Consider the following 5,754-nt stretch of genomic DNA (forward strand, 5'->3'; position numbering starts at 1 on the left):
GAGATTGTATATTTTAATTGTATCCACAATTAGCATGACCTTTTTATCCATGATACTGTAATTATACAATTTTTGCATAACTTTTAATTGACATCCATGCAAAATGAAAGTTTTCTAGAGGCTCTCAAAACATATTTTTCTTGCTGGAAGAAGTTATATAATAAATTAAGCATAATATAATACAATTGTAATGTGTAATATGTAATTTAGAGGGATCAGTCACATGACATTTTGACTCGGGTGGTTGACGGCTGTCATGCATGTTTCTGAACTAGAGTTGATACTCCTAATGAACTTCTGCTAATTCATGCTAGTGCTGAAAATAACTACTGAAACTAACACAGTTTATCTACAGGATCACTGCATATGTATGTGTATTAATATTCAAGTACACATGTTATTATATATTATAATATATATTACATATTTTACAGTAATTTTTTTAGCCACTTTATTTCACAAAAAAAAGGAAGTTAAGTTGTGGAAGTTCTTTCAACCATTTGCTATTCACACACACACACACACACACACACACACACACACACGTTAGCCACAAAAGTCCAGGAATAGACACATTCTCATGCAGAAGCTGTTTGTCCATCCAACAAATGAAACCACATTTCTTTTCCAGATCTAAAGAAATCAAGCCACAGCAGGTTTCTGTTTGACTCATGAACTGAACTGCTCAAGTGATGATGCTCAATTTAAAAGATAATGATTCCTATTAAAGTGACAAAATTGATTCAGTCCAGATTATTGAGTGATTTTTGTTTACTTTTGTTGTTTGATTAACATGAAAGGGATATGGAAGCCCATTTCTGCCACATTAAAAATAAAAAATGCTTTAGTAAATCATAATTGTGACATGCTAAGTTGTAATTATGAGATGAAAAGTCAAAATTATGACATAAATATGACAATTAAGTCATAATGTTATAATTTTCAGATGAAAAATTGAAACAATGACAAAAAGTCCAAATTATGACATACTAAGTCGACATAAATCAAAATTAAGAAATTATTTCGACTTAATTTTGAATTTTTACATCATTTTTTTTCTTTTTAAATCATGATTTTTGACTTTTTAATTAACAAGTTAGTCAATTTAAGTCCTAATTTTGACTTATGTCAGTGTCATAATTTTCTCTTTTTTGTCATGATAATCATTTGCTAAAACATAAAAATGTTTGTTTTTTACTCAAAAATAACCAACTGTGTTATGTTAATACTCACCATGACAGGCATGTTGACATATTTTGTCTCCATCTCATTGCACAAGTGGAATAAACCTCAAAAGAGAAGTAAATTTGATACTTGCACATAAACTCTATAGCCTACTTTCTACACTGTAAAAAAAGAAAAGTTGAGAAAACTTAAAAGTTTAAAGAGATAGTTCACCCAAAAATGAAAATTTGATGTTTATCTGCTTACCCCCAGGGCATCCAAGATGTAGGTGACTTTGTTTCTTCAGTAGAACACAAATGATGATTTTTAACTCCAACCATTGCAGTCTGTCAGTCATATAATGCATGTCAATGGAAACACAATCTATAAGAGTCAAAAAAAATGGATTGGGTTAAAAATGGGTTGGAGTTAAAAATCATAATTTGTGTTCTAGAAACAAAGTCACCTACATCTTGGATGCCCTGGGGGTAAGCAGATAAACATCAAATTTTCATTTTTGGGTGAACTATCCCTTTAAACTTTTAAGTTTTCTCACCTTTTCATTTTTTACAGTGTATGCATGTTCTTTGGGTGTGTGTGTGTGTGAATGTAAAGCCTCCTGTCAGCATACCGAATTTACTTCTCTTTGGTGGTTTACTATGCTTTAAATAGCAGCTCTTAATGTCAAGCACTTCCCAATCATGCTCTAACATGTCAATTTAAGCCATAGTGAGCTGTGCAGATACATGTACATTGTGTGATATATAGTAAAATCTCCAATAACTGACACTTTATGTTGTAGGGAACAACCCAATTAATTAATCAAAAGTGTAACTAAATTACACTGAATGAACCAGATTAACCGTGAATGATTCAGAATCAATATTTTGATACTTTATCAATTATTTGTCCACCATTACTGTAGGGAACACCTGGAGGAAGTAAAATTAGCTCAAATGAAATAATTAATTTATAGGGAATTACAAAGAGTTGTTTAGTTTATGACCGAGCAACTGAGTCATCCAGCGTTCATTTGCTCGAGCCGAAATAAGCTCTTGTAGCGGATATGAATATCCAAAAATCGTGAAAACACTGATTAGAGCGCGGTAACTTAAGATCGACAGTTTAAGACATAAAATTTTAGAAGCACATAATACAAAGAAAGAAAAGAAAAGTGAAAGAAAAGAAAAGTGAGTGAAAGTTGGATGGCTTGAATGAGCTGCTTGTCTGTTCTTCTAGTTCACTCTGTAGTTCTAGTCCACTATCTTGTGATATGACTAATTAAACTTAGGTGTTTGTCACACCTCTGAGAGGAGTTTTGGCCAATCAGATATCATCCTGTTTCAAAAGGTGGCTTTTCTCTGCCCCCAATCATACATAGGTGTTACTTCCCGTCTCTGCTTTAGCAGAGAGTACCATTTTAAACATAATTTCTTTTAAATGGAATATGATACATTTTAAACAGATTTCATTCAAGCCAGGATTTTAGAAAAGAGGAAAACAATTCAATCAATTCCAAATAAGGCATACTTTCAGTCAGTCATTCAAGAGCTATCACATTTACATGAATTGTGGGTGTTCTAAAGCAAAACTGGTTACAGGTAGTATTTGTGGACACATGATGTAAAATGTATGCAGTTAAAAGATGTTTGATAAGTCCATTTAAAATTGTTTGGAACAATTTTGTTGCAGTTTTAGTTGTAGAACAGTCTTAGTTGGTTTTTCTGTGAAGTTTGGTCTCTCAGAGAAACAAAAGTAGCCTGCATTGTTTCTCTGTCTCTTTTGATCTGGTGATCAAAGACTCTTTATCTTATCGATGACCATTTGCTGTCACAAACGGCTGTCACTTCTCCTTCTGTCAGGAAACATGGATGTCGTGAAAAAAAAATCAGCATTGGTTTTCTCTGTAGACGAGCTGGAGCCGGAACCTCGATTCTGAATTAGAATTATGTTTTGAAAGAATCATCTGAATGATTCATTTGTCTGATTCGTCCACGGTTCCTACAATGTTTTCACCACAGTATACATCATCATACCGCCCAGCCCTAATTCTGCTTTATTGAAGAAAAAAAAAAGTTGATTCTATGTTTTCATAATTGTGACATATCTTGCATTGCAACTTTTTCGTTTGAAGTTTCTCAGCTTTTTTGTTGATGGAATGATACCATTGATATCATTTTTGCATGATTTGAATTTATGTTTAAGTGATTATGACCAGATGTGGAGCTGAATTGAGTGCACTGGACTGACCTGCCTTCAGGTTTGAACATTTATCTTGTGTTCATGGTCTTTCCTGTCAGAATTACTGTCATCTCGTGTTGCCAGTAATGGCACTGAATTATTATTATTTTGTTATTTTTATCACTAAGAGGTCCAGTGGACTTCTCGTTTTTATGTTAACCATCTGTGCTGCAGGATATTTTCTCAGAACTAACTTCATCTTTTTGATAGTTGCATAACTGGTGACGCAATAGATTTTGGGTTCCCATAAAGTTCCTCAGAATAACTCAGATGTATTTGTCGAAATTCCAAAAATAAGCCTGTATATCACTTTGTAATATGTAACATTTATATATACACAGCAAAAACAGCAGTGTTAAATTAACTCTCCAGGGAGTATATTTGAGACCACACTCACGAGTGTTAAAGTGTTAAAATAAGAGTGATAAATGAACACTGAAGCAGTGTTAAAGTTTATGAGATATTAGGTTACTAATTGAGTGACAATTGACCATTATTGAATGGAAAAGGAGAAAATCACTATTTAAGTGACCTTTATAGAGATCAGTGTTTGCTTTAGTTGGACTTTGACCCTTGGCACCCCTTTTTAATATTAGATTTTGTTTGGGCTGCTGTAACTGAGTTGTGAGCAAAGTTAAAGGAAAGATTTTAAGAAATCCTTTGGATTATTTTGAAGAACTGATTCTGCTTGTATTTTCAATAATGGTCAAACAATTAATGACTTAATTATCCTCTTAACTTTAACACTGATTCAGTGTTCATTTAAAACTCTTATTTTAACACTCTTTAATGTGGTCTCACATATATCAAAGAATATACACTAACAAGAAGCAAAACTCAATAGAACGTTCCATAGCAACACCGGCGCCCAGCAGCGGCCCTGCGTTTCCGCCATTTTGGGGTGAAAGCGAGTCGGCAGTCCACTAGGTTCTTTTTGCAGTTAAACAGTTTTGCATAAAGAGGAAGATCAATTGTGGAAGTACTTCAACCCCCAAGATTATCAGGAACACGCTCACGCTATTCACTCCTTAAAACATGCAAACACTGCCACACATTAACCACTAACGTCTAGTACAGAGATACTTTCATGCACAAGCTCTCTACTCAACAGATGAAACATCATTTCTTTTCAGATAAAATGAGGCCTTCTATGGTATGATTCTATTTGCAATACTGTAAACAGACACCAAAATAATCTGTCTGCTGCTAAGATGTATCTGTCACATGTTTGGTCGGTCTCTCTACTTCATTGTGTTTTTGGTTTATTCCACGACCTAGTTTCTCCCCTGTCAGTCTGAGCCACTGAGGACGCAGTGGATTAGTTTTATTTTTGAAGATAATGCACCCCAAAATTACCTAAATTAATTTATGTCTGCACAAATTGTTTCACTCAAGACTGTTTTGTGAATGAGTGGATGAGGCCTGCCAGTGTGAAATGAGAAAGTTCCTTTGTTTGAAAGTGAACTCGTTTGCATGAGGGAAGTAAGCAGCTGATTTGTGTCCATTTATACTCTGATAAATATAACAAACTTACAATGCATTCTATGGGATGGTGATGTCCACCAAAGTCAGAGTCATTAAAAATTTGTATTTTGATATGAAACACCACCTAGTTGGGCTACATTATCTAATAGTTTGATCTGAATGCACCGAGGAGAATAATCTTCTCAAACAAATGAAGTGGCTGTTTAAACTTTGCTGGGTTTTACTGAACAAACAGAGAGTAAAACATATATAGCTACTATATATATATATATATATATATATATATATATATATATATATATATATATATATATATATATATATACTATAGCTATCTATAACTGTTTCCATCCACCATATTTGTATGTATTAGAATTTTGGAATATTGCATAAAAACACTGGATGGAAACGTCAAGATGCACATAACTTCTAAAAATGTGCATAAAAAACTTGTATGCGCTTAGTTGAGCGGGATATATTTTTAAATTCAAGTCATGCAAATAAACTTTGATGGAAAAACCATTACCCGATAAATTTCTCGATGCACATCAAAAAAAGTCATGTGACTTTGCCTCAACAGATCATGTGATTGGTTTAACTGGACTAATCAGCATAGCGATCTTATTGCACACTATCTAAAATGTTATTTTAATAATTTTGAAATGTCTATCATCAAAATGATTTGGTATAGTCACCTCCTATAACTGTCTCACACGATTGTGCTCACATCAGGCATCTTAACGCCAGATCACGACAGCGTTTGTTTGCATTTCATCTGCATGCTCTGAGGTGCAAGTCAGTCATTTATTATGTAAGAAAAAGCTACGGGCTTCCCCAGTTGCAAAAGCTGATACTTTGCGCAAG

This window comes from Megalobrama amblycephala, unplaced genomic scaffold (assembly GCF_018812025.1).
Source record: "Megalobrama amblycephala isolate DHTTF-2021 unplaced genomic scaffold, ASM1881202v1 scaffold343, whole genome shotgun sequence".
NCBI lineage: Eukaryota > Metazoa > Chordata > Actinopteri > Cypriniformes > Xenocyprididae > Megalobrama > Megalobrama amblycephala.